Source organism: Heterocephalus glaber, unplaced genomic scaffold, assembly GCF_053883595.1.
Source record: "Heterocephalus glaber isolate CG9 unplaced genomic scaffold, H.glaber_assembly_v1.0 deba00001729, whole genome shotgun sequence".
In the NCBI taxonomy this organism is placed as follows: domain Eukaryota; kingdom Metazoa; phylum Chordata; class Mammalia; order Rodentia; family Bathyergidae; genus Heterocephalus; species Heterocephalus glaber.
In genome coordinates this window covers 531,470-551,360 of record NW_028258440.1, presented here as the reverse complement: position 1 = coordinate 551,360, position 19,891 = coordinate 531,470, and the positions used below count along the sequence as shown (strand labels likewise).

General features: G+C 39.7%; 1 long non-coding RNA gene across 2 annotated transcripts in view; it reads left to right on the top strand.

Moving 5' to 3' along the window:
• Positions 1–543: 543 nt before the first annotated feature.
• LOC147821567 (uncharacterized) overlaps positions 544–19,891 on the top strand; it is a 45,373-nt gene continuing 26,025 nt past the window's right edge. The window contains exons 1-2 of one of the 2 annotated variants that reach the window (XR_015446837.1): positions 544–4,562; positions 5,121–7,282. This is a non-coding gene — a long non-coding RNA (uncharacterized LOC147821567). The other variant, XR_015446836.1, reaches the window with a different exon arrangement.

The following is a 19,891-nucleotide window of genomic DNA, read 5'->3' as shown; positions in this document are numbered from 1 at the left end:
TTCCTACACCGATATCTTCAAGGGTTCTACCTAACCTCTGTTCCAACTGGTTCAGAGTTTCTATTTTAAAATTTAGATCTTTAGTCCATTTTGATTTTAGTTTAGTGCATGGTGAGAGATGCAGGTCTAGTTTTAATCTTTGGCAAGTTGACAGCCAATTTTTCCAGCACCATTTATTAAAGAGGCTATCTTTCCTCCAGTGAGGGTGTTTGGCTCCTTTATGGAAGATGAGATGGCTGAGTGTGTCTGGTGTTGTTTCTGCATCTTCTAATCTGTTCCACTGGTCCTCAGGTCTGTTTCTTTGCCAGTACCATGCTGTTTTTATCACAGTAGCTTTGTAGTAAAGTTGCAGGTTGGGGATTGTGATATCCCCTGCCATGTCTCTGTTACCTAGAATTGCTTTTACTATTCTGGGTCTCTTCTTGTTCCAAATGAATTTTTGGATTGTTTTCTCAAGGTCCATGAAGTATGCTGCTGGGATCTCAATTGGAATTGCATTAAATCTATATAGCAGTTTTGGAAGTATGGCCATTTTCACTATATTAATCCTTCCTACCCAGGAGCAGGGGATGTCTGTCCATTTTCTGATGTCATCTTCAATCTCTCTTTTCAGAGTGCCATACTTCTCAGAGAAGAGGTGTTTGATTTCTTTCATTAGGTTGATTCCTAGGTATTTCAGTTTTTCGGATGCTATTGTGAAAGGAATTATTTGCCCTATTTCTCTCTCAGTGAGTCTGTCATTGGTGTAGAGGAAAGCTATTGATTTTTGTGTGTTGACCTTGTAACCAGCTACTTGACTGAATTTGGTTACTAAGTCTAGAAGACTTTTGGTGGAGTTCTTGGGGTCTTCTATATAGAGTATCATGTCATCTGCAAATAATGACAATTTGACTTCTTCATTTCCTATCTTTATTCCTTTTCTTTCTTTCTCTTGTCTAATTGCCATGGCTAATGTTTCCAGAACTATACTGAACAAGAGTGGTGATAGTGGACATCCTTGACTTGTTCCTGATTTTAGTGTGAAGGATTTCAGTGTTTGACCATTTAGTATGATATTGGCTGTTGGATTTTCATAGATGGCTTTTGTCAGTTTGAGGTAGAGACCATCTATTCCAATTTTTTGTAGAGCTTTTATCATGAATGCAGGTTGGATTTTGTCAAATGCTTTTTGTGCATCTATGGAGATAATCATATGGTTTTTGTCCTTGGCTCTATTGGTATAGTGTATTACATTGGTTGATTTTCGTATATGGAACCATCCCTGCATCCCTGCGATGAATCCCACTTGATCAGGCTGTATGATCTTCCTGATGATCTTCTGCATTCTGTTTGCCAATATCTTATTAAGGATTTTTGCATCTATGCTCATGAGTGAGATTGGCCTATAGTTCTCCTTTTCGGTTGGGTCTTTCTCTGCTTTGGGGATCAAGGCGATGCTTGCTTCCAGGAATGAATTTGGGAGTATTGCTTCCCTTTCAATTTCATTGAAGAGTTTAAACAGCAGTGGCAGCAGTTCCTCTCTAAATGTCTTGTAGAATTCAGCAGTGAAGTCATCAGGCCCTGGGCTTTTCTTAGTAGATAAGTTTTAATTACATTTTCAATTTCATTGCTTGATATTGGGTTGTTCAGAATTATTAGGTCTTTTTCGTTCAACTTTGGTAATTCATATGTATCTAGGAATCTGTCCATTTCTTCTGTGTTGTCCATCTTATTGGCATATAGGTTCTGGAAGTAGGTATTGATGATCCTCTGGATTTCTGCTGGGTCTGTTGTCATTTCACCCTTTTCATTCCTAATTGCATGGATTTGGGCCTTTTCTTTCCTTTTTCTGATAAGGTTGGCTAAGGGTTTATCAATTTTGTTGATTTTTTCGAAGAACCAGCTCTTGGCTTCACTGATTTTTTTGTATCGTTCTCTTAGTCTCCATTGCATCGATTTCTCCTCTGATCTTTACAGTTTCCTCCCTTGTATGAGCTCTGGGGTTGTCCTGCTCTTCTTTTTATAGAAGCTTGAGGTGCAGCATCAGGTTGTTTAATTGGGCTCGTTCTGTTTTCCTAATATGCGTAGTCACTGCTATGAATTTTCCTCATAAGACTGCTTTCATTGTGTCCCATAGATTCCAATATGTTGTATTGTCATTGTCATTTAATTGAAGGAACTATCTGATTTCTTCTTTAATTTCCTCTGTGACCCATTTGTTATTCAGAAGTGTGTTGTTCAATTTCCACATGTTTATGAAATATTTCGAGTTTCTTTTGCTATGGATCTCCAATTTCATCGCACTATGGTCTGATAATATACAGGGGATAACTTCAATTCCTTTGCACTTACTTAAACATGTTCTATGTGTGAGTATGTGGTCTATTTTGGAGAATGACCCATGAGCAGCTGAGAAGAATGCATATTCTGATTTTGTGGGGTGGAAGACTCTGTAAACATCTGTTAAGTTCATTTGTTCAAGAGTTCGATTGAGTTCTAGTATTTCATTACTTATTTTTTGTCTAGTTGATCTATCTATTTGTGACAGTGGGTGTTGAGGTCCCCCACTACATTTGTATTAGTGCATATATGACTTTTCATATCTGTTAGTATTTATTTTATATAGTTGGGCGCACTAGTGCTTGGTGCATAGATATTTATGATTGCCATCTCTTCCTCTTGGATTCTTCCCTTTACAAGGATGTAGTGTCCTTCTTCATCTCTCTTAATCAGTGTTGGTTTGAAATCTACTTGATCTGCAAAGAGGATAGTTACTCCTGCTTTCTGGGGGGTTCCCGTTGCATGGAGTATTGTTTTTCACCCTTTAACTTTCAGTCTATGAGTTTCCTTTTGAATTAAGTGTGTTTCTTGTATGCAGCATATTGTTGGAGTTTGCTTCTTGACCCATTCTGCCAGTCCATTTCTTTGATTGGTTAATTGAGACCATTAATATTGATGGTTATAACTGAAATGTATTGACTTGTCATGGCAATGACTTTTTCTTTTTGTTGGGTTCTCCCCCTTTATGTTTAATTTCTTGTCATGCCAGATGGGTTCATTCTGCTTTGCTTCCTGGGGTTGTGATCCTCAATGTCTGTTCCTAAGATATTGTGTAAAATTCTTTGGAGTGCTGGTTTGGTATTCACGAAGTTCCTAAGGTGCTCTTTGTCATGAAAGTATCTTATTTCTCCATCCATTTTGAAAGATAGTTTTGCAGGGTACATCAATGTGGGTTGGAGGCTGTTTTCTCTGAGGGCTTGGAATATGTCCCTCCAAGCTCTTCTTGCCTTGATGGTTTGTGTTGAGAAGTCTGCTGTGATTCTGATGGGCTTTCCTTTGTATGTGATTTGTTTCTTTTCTCTCACTGCTTGTAGAACTTCATTCTTCTGTTGAGTTTCTGGAATCTTAACAATTATATGCCTATGTGTAGATTTTTTTTTGATCAAGGCTAGTTGGAGTCCTATATGCCTCACCTACCTGTGTGTCAAGCTCTTTTCCCCTGCTTGGGAAGTTTTCTGCCATTATTTCTGTGAAGAGATTTTTTATGTCATCTCTACTCTCTCCTGTTTCTTCATTGAGCCCAATCAGTCTATGTTATTCTTCTTTGCATCATCTAACAGCTGCGGGATTGATTTCTCATGTTCCCTTATAATTTTGAAGCAATTTTTCTTTTCCTGGTCACTAATTGCAATCTTATCTTCTATATCTGAAATTCTGTCCTCACATTGGCTCATTCTGCTGTGTAGACTTTCAATGGAGTTTTTCATCTCCTGGAAATCTATTTGCATGTGTTTTATGGATTCCATGTGTTTCCTATGCTGGGATTCCATCCTGTTCCTGAGCTCCTCTCAAGATTTATTAATCATGTCTTGCACTAGGAGCACAATTTCTCCTGTTATGTGAGAAATTATTTCTGATTTCATTTTTTCCAGATCCCCTTTTGTTGCCAGTTCAGTGGGTCCAGGTGGTTGAGTATCAGAGTGTTCCATCTCATTTCCCTTTGAGGTTGCTGTAGGTGATCTGGAAGTCTGGTTTTGAGACTTATTTACATGTTTTCTCATTTCGACTGGGGGGAGGCACTGTTGGCGCCTGCACGGATTACCTCCTCTGAGCTGGGAGAGGTGGGACAGGGGCCGGGAGCAGCAGTAGGGATGGTAGCCCAAAAGCCCTTTCCTGTGGGCTGACAGCAGCGGGAGGGATGTTGGCTGGGAAGCCCCTTCCTCTGTTCCAGGAGCAGTGGGATGGCGGCTCAGAAGCCCCTACCTGTGGGCCGGGAGCGGTGGGAGGGATGGTGGACCGGAAGCCCCTTCCTCTGGGCCAGGAACACTGGGACAGAAGGTGGCCCAAAAGCCCTTTCCTCTGGGCTGGGAGCAGGGGGAGGGATGGTGGCCGGGAAGCCCCTTCCTCTGGACCAGGAGCAGTGGGACAGCGGCTCAGAAGCCCCTACCTCTGGGCCGGGAGCAGCGCGACTCAGTACCGTGGTCTGGTGGTCCAGTGTCCTCTGCGTCTTTGTAGTGTGGAACCAGGTGGCTGCCTGTCTGCAGCGAGCTGATTCGTCGCGTTCCGCGGGACTCGGGACCTCGGTAAGTCGTGCCCTTGTGGCTATTTTTTATTATCAGGATATAAAGACATGTTCTTTATAGAAAATTAGAATATTGACACAGTTATTTTTTCCTCCTAGTCTGGGAACACAGCACAGTGGAAGAGCAGTGGCTTAGCATGCTTGAAGCCCAGGATTTGATTCCCAGCACTGAAAAAATAATTAACTCAAATTTCATTTCATTATTCAGTGAAACTCTTTACACTGGCTGTATGTCCTTCCAAAATTTCCTGATCATATTTTCTTAAAGTTTTCATTTATTGCTATGGGAGTCTAAAAGCTTTTCATACTTGTGAAGCAATACTAGGCTTAGCAATATATTCGTTTTAATTTTAATTTTTATTGTTACTGCCTGTTTGCACTACAAAATGATTGCAGTCATTATGGGGAGTTGTTACATGTACATGACACATAGTTTAGAAATATACTTTAAAGGATACTATTTTTTGAAGTAACATGCAGCCATCCAGTAATCATGTTTAGGAAGAGGACTATGCTACAATGATTTTGAAACTGCTTTCTATTGACTGCTCTATTGCAGAAACTTCCCACATACCAAGCAAGTAAAATCCTCTCAACTACCCTCTGTAGGCGGCAACATCAGATGGCCTGGGTTTCCCCCAACTGTGTCCTGGACAAGCACTCAATCTCCGAGTCCATACATTTCCTCATCTGTGATAACAAGGCTTCCCCCAGCTCCTACCTCTGCAGATACTGAGCTTTCAGATGAGTTACTCAATGCAAGGCACTTGGAACACAGCCTGACCTATCACAAGCACTCAATAAGTGGTATAACCAAAAAAATTCTGGGTGCTCTGAAAGTTTAAACATTACAAAATAAAATCAAACCAAAAAGAGTACCAGAAGAAATTGGAAATGAACACTTGGGAGGCCAAGGAAGGAGGATTGAAAGTTTGAGCCCAGCCTGGGAAACTTAGCAAAACCTTGACTCAAAATATAATTTTCAAAAATGGCTGGAGATGTAGCTCAGTGGTAGAGCTCTTGCCTAGCATGTGTGAAGCCTTGGGTTTGAAAGTCAGTACTGTAAAAAGAAGAAAAGGAAATCAATATTAAGGTTAATGATATATTATCAGGTGTGAAGAAATGAAGCAGAGTACAGGGAATTGCAGGGGCTGCTGTTTTAGATAAAATGGTCAGGAATGCTGCTCAAGAGGCCACAGCAGGGGACAGGCATGAGGAGTGGGAAGACGAGCTGTGAGGATTTTTGAGAACACTCCAGGCAAACAGAACAACCTCAGCCAAAGCATTGGCAGAAGAGCAGGTCTGGTGCCAGGGCCTCAAGGTCACCATGGGCAGGAGCAGAGGAAAAAGAGGGAGCAGTAGGAGATGAGGACAAAGAGGTAAGGAGAGGAGAGGTTTGGGTAGGCTCTGTCCACTATGGGCAAGACTCAATGGCAGGTTATGCTAAAGGCTAAGATTTCTATTGTAAGAGCTGGAAAGGTCAATACAGGAAGCAGGCCTAGCTGAAGGAGAGGTATCTATTCTTCACATGTTTTAAGTGGAAAAGAATAATTTCTATTATGACAAAGAACTCTTGTTTATAGGTTAAATGTGGGCCAAAATGGTGCCTAATCCCTAACAGACCCCGACCCCCTCATCTAACTTGTCCCTCCCAGTGGCCTGAGTTAGCAATAGGGAAATCTCAGCTTTGGCTGTTGTGAGGAAAGAGTTAATACAGCCGGCTTGGCAGCTTGCATGTTGCCAAGGAACCCTTAATCCCTAGTCTTGCTGTACTTCCGGTCACTGACGGGTTGACGATTTCAGTGTGTATACCCGGATTAACAGACTTGCCGTCCCACCGGTTAGGGTTGCTCTGCACAAAAGGAGACTGGAGGAGGTTGACGTACGTGAACCCGGTTTCGTGGCTGAGATCCTGTGCTTCAGTCGCCGTGACCTGCTGCCCCAGGACGTGTCCACGTGAGCAGCCCCCACATGAACCTCAGACCTTGAGATTTGGAGCAGGCTTCCCCGGGCAGAGACATTCTGTACATTCTGTCCCAAGGTCTGCAACTGGAGAAAAAGCACATGCCCTGTGTGGCTTTGCCTCAGACAAAGGACATTGAAAGCCAGGGCCGGGCTTCTCTGACTCGCCTGATGTGGGTTGTCTTTCCTGCCGCTTTTGCTCCGAATCTTTTGCTGTAATAAATGTTAGCCTTTAGCATAACTCGCTATTGAGTTCTGTAAATTTTTCTGGTGACTCACTGTTATGGGATAAATTGTGTCCCCCCAAATTCATTCGCTGAAATCCTTAATCACAGTGCAAATGTAACTGTATTTAAAGATAGGGTCTTGAAAGAGATGATTCACTTAAAAGGAGGTCATTGGGGTGGACTCTAATCCAATCTGACTGGTGTCCTTACAAGAAGAGAACTTCAGGACACAGATGCACACAGAGGGAGAAGGTAGCCATCTGCAAACCGGAGAGCCCTCAGAAGAGACCAGCTCTCCTCACACCTTGATCTTGGACTCTGCTCTCCAGAACTGTGAGAAAATAAATGTCTGTTGTTTAAGCCACCCAATCTGTGGTACAGATTGAGTGGTCCTCATCTGAAATGAAGTGATTCAGATTTTCAGATTTTGGAATACTTGCATATACACAATGAGATAGCTTGGGGATAGGCCCCAAGTCTAAAGATGAAATTCACTTATGTTTCATATACACCTAATACACAGAGCCTGAAGGTAACAATTCATGTTTATAGTTGTATTTATAATTTTTGGTTCATCTGTGTTTTGACTGTGATCGGTCACATAAGGTCAAATGTAGAAGTTTCCACTTGTAGTGTCATGTCAGTGGGCAGAAAGTTTCGGATTTGGAGCACATTGGATTTCAGATTTTTTAATTCATGATGCTCAACCTGTGCTTATTATGTCATCCTTAGTAAACTAATGAACATACTGAATGAAGCACGCTATTCAGGAATCTTTATATTATTTTTGCAATTTTTCAATAAAGTTTGAATTTATATCAAAGTGAAAGATTTAAAAGTAAATAAGAAAGAGAAGACATAAATAAACAGTTTTAAAAAGGTAAAGGGGGCTGCAGTGTAGCTCAGTGGTCGAATGTGTGCTTAGCATGCATAAGGTCCTGGGTTCCATACATAACACCAAAACGAAAAGGAAGGAAAGAAAGAAATTAAGAGGGAGAAAGAGCATAACTATAGAGGCAGTAGAAATTTTAAAGGTCATAAAATCACTAGAAATGATAATCCTTATCTTTTAGAAATATACAATTTTATATTTATTATAAACTTCTGGAATACCAGGATTTTCTTGAAAGTAATCCAGTGGGATGGGAGGGTTTGGGTAGGTATAGAAGAAATTAGAATGCTCAGATGTTGATAATTGTTGAAGCTGAATACATGGGCTTCATTACACTACATTCTCTTATTTCTTTTGTTGTTGTTGTTAAATTCTTGTATTGGTACATTGTAGGTATACAACACAATTACGTTTCTCATTGGGAATTGTACCTTTACATAATGCATCTTGGTTCTTATTTTTTCCCATTCCTAGCCCTCCCTTCACCCCCTCCACCCTTCCCTATTTACAAAGACTTTATTTCCATTTTTACCATTTCTCAGCATTTTTGCTTTCCCCTTCTTTCCTTTCCCCTGCCCCTCCCACTACCCCTACCCCTTTGGACCTTTTCTTCCTAGTTTGCATTATCGATTATTCATTCTAATCATTGGTACATTTTAGGTATACAATATAATGACATTCATCATTGGAAATTTGCACCTTTACATAGTCTCTCTTGGTTCTTATTTTTCACCCTTACCCAGCCCTCCCTTCAACCCCTCCATTCCTCCCTATTTACAAAGATTTTGTTCCTATTTTTCCATTTTCTCATATTAATCCCATTCCCTTCTATCCTTTCCCCTACCCCTCCCACTTCCTTCACCTTTGCCCCTTTTCATCCTATTTCACATTACCTATTATACATTTTAGTCCTTATTTACACTTTCAGTTTCTCATACCAGAGAAACTATTCAGTATTTATACATGTGTGTCCTATTTATTTCACTTAAGAGTATTGCCTCAATGTGCATCCACTTAGCTAGGAATGTCTCTAATTTCTCATTTTTTATGGCTGAGTAGTACTCCATTTTATTAAAAAAACCACATTTTCTTTATCCAGTCTCCAGTTGATGGGCATTTGGGCTGCTTCCAAGTTTTAGCTATCACAAACTGCTGCTATGAACATGGGAACACATATATCACTGTGGTATGATTCTTTTAATTATTTGGTGAAGATCCTCAGTAGTGGAATAGTGGGGTCAAATGAGACATCCAGTCCTAGATCTTTGAGGTATCTCCATACGGATTTCCACAGTGCTTGCACCAGTCTACACTCCCACCAGCAGTGGAACAGGGTTCCTCTTTCTCCACAGACAAACCAGCATTTGTTATTGGTTGATTTCATGATAGCAGTCATTCTTTCTGGAGTGAGGTAGAATTACAGGGTGGTTTTCATTTGCATCCCTTAAATGACCAGTGATGTTGAATGATTTTTCATATGTTTATTTGTTATTAGTACTTCTTTGTCTGAGAAATGTCTGCTCATTTCAGATACCCATTTTTGGAGTGGGTCATTCAGTTTGGGAGGTCTGATTTTTTTAAGTTCTTTATAGATTTGAGATAGTAGACCTTTGTCTGAGAAACAGCAGGTGAAGATTTTTTCCCACATTGTGGGTTGTCTCTTCACACTGTTTGGTTGTTTCTCTTTCTGTGCAGAAGCTTTTTAATAAGAAGAGATCCCACTTGTTGATTGTTTGTGCTAGTTCTCGGGCAACTGAGGTTTTGTTCATAAAATCTTTTCCTACATTGATGTCTTCAAGGGTTCTACCTAACCTCTGTTCCAACTGGTTCAGAGTTTCTATTTTAATATTTAGATCTTTAATCCATTTTGATTTTAGTTTAGTGCATGGCGAGAGATATAGGTCTAGTTTTAATCTTTGGCAAGTTGAAGCCCAATTTTTCCTGCACCATTTATTAAAGAGGTTATCTTTCCTCCAGTGAGGGTGTTTGGCTCCTTTATGGAAGATGAGATGGCTGAGTGTGTCTGGTGTTGTTTCTGCATCTTCTATTCTGTTCCACTGGTCCTCAGGTCTGTTTCTTTGCCAGTACCATGCTGTTTTTATCACAGTAGCTTTGAAGTAGAGTTGCAGGTTGGGGATTGTGATATCCCCTGCCATGTCTCTGTTACCTAGAATTGCTTTTACTATTCTGGGTCTCTTCTTGTTCTAAATGAATTTTTGGATTGTTTTCTCAAGGTCCATGAAGTATGCTGCTGGGATCTCAATTGGAATTGCATTAAATCTATATAGCAGTTTTGGAAGTATGGCCATATTCACTATATTAATCCTTCCTACCCAGGAGCAGGGGATGTCTGTCCATTTTCTAATATCATCTTCAATCTCTCTTTTCAGAGTGCCATACTTTTCAGAGAAGAGGTGTTTGATTTCTTTCATTAGGTTGATTCCTAGGTATTTCAGTTTTTCAGATGCTATTGTGAAAGGAATTATTTGCCCTATTTCTCTCTCAGTGAGTCTGTCATTGGTGTAGAGGAAAGCTATTGATTTTTGTGTGTTGACCTTGTAACCAGCTACTTAACTGAATTTGGTTATTAAGGCTAGAAGACTTTTGGTGGAGGTCTTGGGGTCTTCTATATAGAGAATCATGTCATCTGCAAATAATGACAATTTGACTTCTTCATTTCCTATCTTTATTCCTTTTCTTTCTTTCTCTTGTCTAATTGCCATGGCTAATGTTTCCAGAACTATACTGAACAAGAGTGGTGATAGTGGACATCCTTGACTTGTTCCTGATTTTAGTGTGAAGGATTTCAGTGTTTGACCATTTAGTATGATATTGGCTGTTGGTTTTTCATAGATGGCTTTTGTCAGTTTGAGGTAGAGACCATCTATTCCAATTTTTTGTAGAGCTTTTATCATGAATGCAGGTTGGATTTTGTCAAATGCTTTTTGTGCATCTATGGAGATAATCATATGGTTTTTGTCCTTGGCTCTATTGGTATAGTGTATTACATTGGTTGATTTTCGTATATGGAACCATCCCTGCATCCCTGCGATGAATCCCACTTGATCAGGGTGTATGATCTTCTTGATGATCTTCTGCATTCTGTTTGCCAGTATCTTATTAAGGATTTTTGCATCTATGCTCATGAGTGAGATTGGCCTATAGTTCTCCTTTTCGGTTGGGTCTTTCTCTGCTTTGGGGATCAAGGCGATGCTTGCTTCCAGGAATGAATCTGGGAGTATTGCTTCCCTTTCAATTTCATTGAAGAGTTTAAACAGCAGTGGCAGCAGTTCCTCTCTAAATGTCTTGTAGAATTCAGCAGTGAAGCCATCAGGCCCTGGGCTTTTCTTAGTTGATAAGTTTTTAATTACATTTTCAATTTCATTGCTTGATATTCGGTTGTTCAGAATTATTAGGTCTTCTTCATTCAACTTGGGTAATTCATATGTATCTAGGAATCTGTCCATTTCTTCTGTGTTGTCCATCTTATTGGCATATAGGTTCTGGAAGTAGGTATTGATGATCCTCTGGATTTCTGCTGGGTCTGTTGTCATTTCACCCTTTTCATTCCTAATTGCATGGATTTGGGCCTTTTCTTTCCTTTTTCTGATAAGGTTGGCTAAGGGTTTATCAATTTTGTTGATTTTTTCGAAGAACCAGCTCTTGGCTTCACTGATTTTTTTGTATCGTTCTCTTAGTCTCCATTGCATCGATTTCTCCTCTGATCTTTACAGTTTCCTCCCTTGTATGAGCTCTGGGGTTGTCCTGCTCTTCTTTTTATAGAAGCTTGAGGTGCAGCATCAGGTTGTTTAATTGGGCTCGTTCTGTTTTCCTAATATGCGTAGTCACTGCTATGAATTTCCCTTGTAAGACTGCTTTCATTGTGTCCCATAGATTCCAATATGTTATATTGTCATTGTCATTTAATTGAAGGAACTATCTGATTTCTTCTTTAATTTCCTCTGTGACCCATTTGTTATTCAGAAGTGTGTTGTTCAATTTCCACATGTTTATGAAATATTTCGAGTTTCTTTTGCTATGGATCTCCAATTTCATCGCACTATGGTCTGATAATATACAGGGGATAACTTCAATTCCTTTGCACTTACTTAAACATGTTCTATGTGTGAGTATGTGGTCTATTTTGGAGAATGACCCATGAGCAGCTGAGAAGAATGCATATTCTGATTTTGTGGGGTGGAAGACTCTGTAAACATCTGTTAAGTTCATTTGTTCAAGAGTTCGATTGAGTTCTAGTATTTCATTACTTATTTTTTGTCTAGTTGATCTATCTATTTGTGACAGTGGGGTGCTGAGGTCCCCCACTACAATTGTATTAGTGCTTATATGACTTTTCATGTATGTTAGTATTTATTTTATATAGTTGGGCGCACTAGTGCTTGGTGCGTAGATATTTATGATTGCCATCTCTTCCTCTTGGATTCTTCCCTTTACAAGGATGTAGTGTCCTTCTTCATCTCTCTTAATCAGTGTTGGTTTGAAATCTACTTGATCTGCAAAGAGGATAGTTACTCCTGCTTTCTGGGGGGTTCCCGTCGCATGGAGTATTGTTTTCCACCCTTTAACTTTCAGTCTATGAGTTTCCTTTTGAATTAAGTGTGTTTCTTGTATGCAGCATATTGTTGGAGTTTGCTTCTTGACCCATTCTGCCAGTCTATTTCTTTTGATTGGTGAATTGAGACCATTAACATTGATGGTTATAACTGAAATGTATTGACTTGTCATGGCAATGACTTTTTCTTTTTGTTGGGTTCTCCCCCTTTATGTTTAATTTCTTGTCATGCCAGATGGGTTCATTCTGCTTTGCTTCCTGGGGTTGTGATCCTCAATATCTGTTCCTATGATATTGTGTAAAATTCTTTGGAATGCTGGTTTGGTATTCACGAAGTTCCTAAGGTGCTCTTTGTCATGAAAGTATCTTATTTCTCCATCCATTTTGAAAGATAGTTTTGCAGGGTACATCAATGTGGGTTGGAGGCTGTTTTCTCTGAGGGCTTGGAATATGTCCCTCCAAGCTCTTCTTGCCTTGATGGTTTGTGTTGAGAAGTCTGCTGTGATTCTGATGGGCTTTCCTTTGTATGTGATTTGTTTCTTTTCTCTCACTGCTTGTAGAACTTCATTCTTCTGTTGAGTTTCTGGAATCTTAACAATTATATGCCTATGTGTAGATTTTTTTTGATCAAGGCTAGTTGGAGTCCTATATGTCTCACTTATCTGTGTGTCAAGCTCTTTTCCCCTGCTTGGGAAATTTTCTGTCATTACTTCTGTGAAGAGTTTTTTTTATGTCATCTGCACTCTTTCCTGTTTCTTCATTGACTCCAATCAGTCTTATGTTATTCTTCTTTGTATCATGTAGCAGTTGCTGGATTGATTTTTCATGTTCCCTTATAATTTTGAAGCAATTTTTCTTTTCCTGGTCAGTAATTGCAATCTTATCTTCTATATCTGAAATTCTGTCCTCACATTGGCTCATTCTGCTGTGTAGACTTTCAATGGAGTTTTTCAAGTCCTGGAAATCTATGTGCATCTGTTTTATGGATTCCATGTGTTTCCTATGTTGAGATTCCATCGTGTTCCTGAGCTCCTCTCTAGATTTATTAATCATGTCTTGCACTAGGAGCACAATTTCTCCTGTTATGTGAGAAATTATTTCTGATTTCATTTTTTCCAGATCCCCTTTTGTTGCCAGTTCAGTGGGTCCAGGTGGTTGAGTATCAGAGTGTTCCATCTCATTTCCCTTTGGGGTTGCTGTAGGTGATCTGGAAGTCTGGTTTTGAGACTTATTTACATGTTTTCTCTTTTCGACTGGGGGTGTGTGAGGGTGCTGTTGGCCCCTGCATGGCTCACCTCCTCTGAGCTGGGAGAGGTGGGACAGAAAGCGGCCCAAAAGCCCTTTCCTCTGGGCTGGGAGCAGCGGGAGAGGTGGTGTCTGGGAAGCCCCTTCCTCTGGACATACATTCTGTTATTTCTTTGTATTTTTGAAAATTTCCATACCAAAAATTGTTTAAAGAGAATATTTGAAGACTTTATAAAATTAAATTTGAAAACCTAGATAAAATGAGTAAATTACTAGAACTGAACCAAGAAAAAAATTGAAAATCTGACAAAAAATGCAATTATCACTGAAGAGCTTGAACCGGGTATTCAAGTCTATCTCCACAAAAGACCTTCATCTACTATAGCAGGTACTTTTGACACACATGAGATCAAATGTATGGTTCAGCCCAGCCTGAGCTTGTGCTCCAGCCAGTGATCCAACACATATTTCTTGAATACTGACTGTGGGCCAGGCACCGTGCTAAGTACTGGCCATTCATCACTTAGCAAGGACAACAACATCAGCCAAAATATTACACAATTTCTACCCTTATGGTGCTTACAATTTGAAAGGAACATAACGTATGTGACCCAGGGTAGCATGAGGAGAAGAATGCTTTGGACAAACAAGCAGGATAAACAGGATTGAGAGGCAGAAGGAAGGGCCAGGGATTAATTTGAAATGTAGTAGGCAGGGTCCAGATTGTGACCTTGAAACATTATTTCTCACTGCAAAGAACAGGGCTCCTTAGAGAAATGGGTAATTTAAGGTCTGGGTCAAGAAATACACCAGAAGACCTGGGAACGTTTTGTTTCACAAAAAAGATAAATGAAATAAAACTCAGCTAATTAGTCACTGTTGGAGAATACTCAAAAACAATTCATTATAGGTTTTCAAAAAAGAAAGCTACAAGGAAAAATAATCGAGAATCAAGCATTTAGACTGCTTCCTATATAAGTGGTACCACTGATTATTCCAGTAGTACAGGAGAGGATATTTTCCTTGATAGAGTATTTTGGCTAATAAATAATAATAACAGAATTAACCATCAATGGCAGCTAGCATCACATAAAGGGATGTCGTTACTATGTAGTCACCAGTTATTTGTACTTTTTGAAAGAACAAACCACCAGATTTCCAGGGGCAGCTATAACAAAGTACTATAAATTGGATCTTCCCTTCCCTCCCCTCCCCTCCCCTCCCCTCCACTGGCACTGGGAATTGAACCAGGACCTCACTCATGCCAGACAAGTGCTCTACCCCTGATCTATATCCCCACATTGGTTGTTGGCAATCTTTGATTTCCTGTGTTTATGGTGGCACAATTCCAATCTCTGCCTCCATCTTCACATGGCCCTCTTCCCTCTATAAGTGTCTATGTCCAACTTTCTTTCATCTTATAGGGACAGCAGTCACATTGGTAGGGGGACCCTAATCCAGTTTGACCTCATTTTAACTTGATTATATCTACAAAGATGCTATTTCCAAATAAGGTCACATTCACGGGTTCCAAATTGACATGACTTTTGGAGGACACTATTTCAAGCCCAGTATATTGCACGTGTAAAGTATTGTTTTGATTTTTTTGGAGACAGAGTCTACCTATGTATTCCAGGCTGGGCTTGAACTTGTGGCTATCTTCCTGCCTCAGCATCCTGAGTGGTGGGATTACAGGCATGAACCACCACACCCAAATGACCTATGAAATATATTTTTAATAGCACATTTATTGGTACATTTTAGGCATACATAATGATAACACTCATCATAGGGAATTTGCACCTGTACATGGTATATCCTACCCCTTTTTTCCCATGTTCCCTCCCCTCCCTATGTAAGAAAGTTTTGTTTCCATTTTTTCCTCCTATTTTCACTTCTTTCTTGTCCCTTTCATCTTTTCTCTCTCCCTCCTCCCTTGTTCCCCTTCCCATTTGAACATTTTCTTCCCATTTCCCAATATCTATTATACATTTTAGTCCTTACTTCCACTTTTGGTTTCTCACAACAGAGAAACAATGAGGTATTTAAACATGTGTGTTCAATTTATTTCACTTAAGAATATGGTCTCAAGGTCCATCCATTTAGTTATAAATGTCTGAAGCTCATCCTTCTTTATGGCAGAGTAGTACTCTATTGTTTAAAAAAACCGCATCTTTATCCATTCATTGGTTGTTGGGCATATGGGCTGTTTCCAATATTTTGGTTACAAACTGTGCCACTATAAACATGGGTGTGCATATATTGTTGTGGTATGATGCTTTCAATTCTTTCGTGAAGATACCAAGAAGAGGTATAGTAGGGTCAAATGGGATCTCTAATCCTAGTTTTTCTGAGAAATCTACACACTGATTTCCACAGAGGTTGCACCAGTCTACACTCCCACCAGCAGTGGAGCAGGGTTCCTCTTTCCCCACAGCCCCACCAGCATTTGTAATTGGTTGATTTCATGATAGCAGCCATTCTTTCTGGGGTGAGGTGAAATCTCAGTGTTGTTATCATCTGCATCTCTCTAATGACCAGTGATGTTGAATAGTTTTTCATATATTTGTTAGCTGTTTCTACTTCTTTGTCTGAGAAATGTCTGTTCATTTCAGATGCCCATTTCTGGACTGGATCTTTAAATTTGGGGGGGTCTAATGTTTTTTTGAGTTCTTTCTATATTCTAGATAATAGTCTTTCGTCTGATGAATAGCTGGTAAAATTTTTTTCTCACATTGTGTTGTCTCTTAACTCTGTTAGTGGTTTTTCTTGCTGTGCAAAAGCTTTTTCATAAAATGAGGTCCCAGTTGTTGATTCTTTGTAGTATTTCTCGTGTGGTCTAGGTTTTTTGTTCATGAAGTTTTTGCTTACTCCTATGTCCTCAAATATTCTACCTGTTCTCTCTTCCAGGGGATTTAGTGTTTCTGTTTTATTATTTAGATCTTTGATCCATTTTGATTTTAGGTTAGTGTGTGGTGAGAGATATGGGTCTAGTTTTAATCTTTGGCAAGTTGAAACCCAATTTTTCCAGCACCATTTATTAAAGAGGCTATCTTTCTTCCAGTGAAGGTGTTTGGCTCCTTTGTCAACGATGAGGTGGCTGAGTGTGTCTGGAGTTGTTTCTGCATCTTTTAGTCTGTTCCATTGATCCGCAGGTCTGTTCTTTTGCCAGTACCATGCTGTTTTTATCACAGTAGCTTTGTAGTATAATTTTAGGTCAGGGATTGTGATACCCCCTGCCTTGCCTTTGTTGCCCAGAATTGCCTTTGCTATTCTAGGTCTCTTCTGGCTCCAAATAAATTTTGGGATTGTTTTCTCTAATTCTGTGAGATAAGCTATTGGAATTTTTATTGGGATTGCATTAAATATAACAGTTTTGTCAGTATGGCTATTTTCACTATATTGGTTCTTCCTCTCCAAGAACAAAGGATATCTTTCCATTTTCTGATAGCTTCTCTCATCTCCTTTTTCAGAGTACTGTAGTTTTCAATTCAGGGGTCTTTTACATCCTTCATTAGATTGATTCCTAGGTATTTATGAAATATTCTTGACAAAAAGAAAATCAAACTGGAATCTGTTCAAGCCTCTACATCCAACTAAAAACCTAACGAGCAACATATTAAATAGCATGGGGCCACGTGTGCAAGTGGCCAACTCCAGACAGTGGGAAACTGTCTACAGGACAATTCAAACAAACTTTAAACTACACATACATTTATGACACTTAGGAGGCAACTGGAAATTTGGATACTGACTTGAATACTGATATCAAGGAATTAATGCATTTATAAAAATATGGACTAACATTGTGTGGTTGTTTTTTAAAGAGTCCTTATTTTTTAAAGACATAAAGTAAACTTACAGATCAAATAGCTTGATGTCTGGGGTTTGTTTCAAAATAACATGAGAGTGGGGGAAGGAAGTAGGCAGGGATATGGCTGTAACAAGAGTGACCAGAAACTGATAATGGTTGAAGCTGAGTGATGAGTATATGTGAGGTTCATGATACTGCTCTTTTCATGTGTTTGAAATTTTCCATAAGAAAACTTTTTTTAAAGAAAGAAAAATAAAATATGAGGATAACCCAAGAGAGAAGGTGACATTTGGTATAGAACAATCAGCATGTGCAAGGCCTCTGTCACCATTTAGCATTACAAACTTGTTTCCTGGGGGCTGTGGTAAAATAAAATGACCACAAATTATTTTCTAATCTTCCCATTAAGAGGGAAGCAAATTTTCTTTCCTTTGAATCCAGCTTGGTTCATGGTTATACTCTCTGGCTCTATCTGTTGCTCTGCTTCCTGCCTACCATGAGGTGAGGAGTTTTCCTTTTCCACACTCTGCTGCCATGATGTTTCTGCTTCACTACAGATTAAAAGCAATGGAGCCAGTTTACCATGGACTGAAATCTCTGAAACCATGAGCCAAAATAAGCCCTTCCTCTTTTAAATAGTTTTTCTCAGGCATTTGATCACAGCAATGGAAAGCTAACACACAAGGCTTCCAAGGTGAAGTCATAGGAGGCCTTAGAGGTTCTCTTTGGCTCTCTCATACTCATACTCAATACTCTCTCTGGAAGCCCTGAGCTACCAAATGAGTAGTCATTCATTGTGGAAGATATGCTCTGGGGAACAGCCCACCAATGCTCCAGCCTTGGTCCTTCCAGACTAGCCCATCCACTGTGTGAAATAGAAGAATCACCAACTGAACTATGCCTGAATTCCTAACTTACACAATCAGGAGATGTAATTAAAAGGCTGATGAAGGTACTACTTTCTGAGGCAGTTTGGGAGGCAGCAATAGGTGTCCAGAACAGAGGTACACATATATGTCTTCAACTACTTTTGGTAACCAAGGAAATAATAACACAAAAATCAGGATAATGTTTCTTGGGGAGGAAGGTGCAGGTAGGAAGAGGCAGGGAGATGAGATGGAGAAGAACAGGTAGATTCAAAGAAGAAGAAGAGGTAGAATCAAAGGTATCTGTAAGGGTCAACATCTGAGTTTGAGTATTCTCAAGTGTGCATTTTAATTTTATGTACAAATTATGTATACTGTTGTAGGTACTTACTATTGTATAATAAAAAAGACTTATAAAAGTTCTTAACCAAGCATGGAAACAAGTTGAAATCTGTTAAAGTTGAGTAGTGGATACATGGGCATCTGCCTTGGAGAAACATATATCTGTGCATGCATGTGTAGAAAATATACATAAAAACAGGATTTCCCAAAGGTATTATTTTTGTGGCACTGGGCATTGGACCCAAGGCATCTCTAGTGTTAAGCAAGCACTCTACCTCTGAGTACATCTGTAGTCCCCTAAATTTGAATGACTATTATCTCAAGGAGGTTCTTGTACTTTTTAAAAATTGGGGGAATATATATGGCACAAAATGTACCATTTTAACTATTTTCTAAACTACACTTCAGTGGCACTAGGCACATTTATACTGTTGTACAACTATCAGTACTATCCACTATCCATTTCCAGAAGTTTTTCATCATCTCAGACTAAAATTTCATACACATTAATCACTAACCCCTCTTTCTCCTACTTCTCTTCCTCTGCTAGCACTATTGTGCTTTTTGTCTTCATGATTTTGACTACTTATGTAGTAATATAACTCATATAAATGGAATTATACACTCTTTGTCCCTTTCAATCTGGTTTATTTCAATTAGCATAATGTAAATTTCACCTGTGTTGTACCACTGTCAGAATTTCCTTCCTTTTCTGTGTTATTTACCATTCCATTACTGTAACAGAATACTTAAGATACTCAACTTAAATAGAGGAAAGGTTTATTTGGGGTCATGGTTTTGGAGGGTTTAGTACGTGGCTTTGGGCCTGTGGCAGCACACGGTGGTGGGTGTGCATGACAGAGGAAAGTGCTCAACCTGTAGTGGCCGGGAAAGAAATAGAGGAGGAAGAGGAGATCAGAGCCACAGTCTTTTTTGAGGGCATGCCTACAATGGCCTAATTTCCTCCCACTAGGTCCCACCTTATAAAATCTCTACCACCTGCCAATAGTCCCACAGGCTGGGGTCCATGCCTTTAACAGATGGGCCTTCGGGGAGACTTATCAGAATCATAGCACTCTTTAGGCTGAATAATATTCTATTGCATGGATATTTTGTTCATTCATCCATTGATGAATATTTGGGTTGCTTCTACCTTTGGCTATTGTGAATAGGCCTACCGAATGCAGGAGACATAGCTGAAAAAATTCATGTACTCTGAGAAAGTGCCTGGACACTGCCTATGGCAGGAGTTCAGAGGAGGGTCAGCACAGGTGTGGGTGGTTGAGGAAGTCTTCAGAAGCAGGAGGTACTTGGATCAGGTCCTAAAACCTGAGTGGATTAGGGCAGGGAGCAGAAAGCCTTCCTTTCTGTTAACATATCACCGTCAGTCAGTGATACATAGCCCCAGG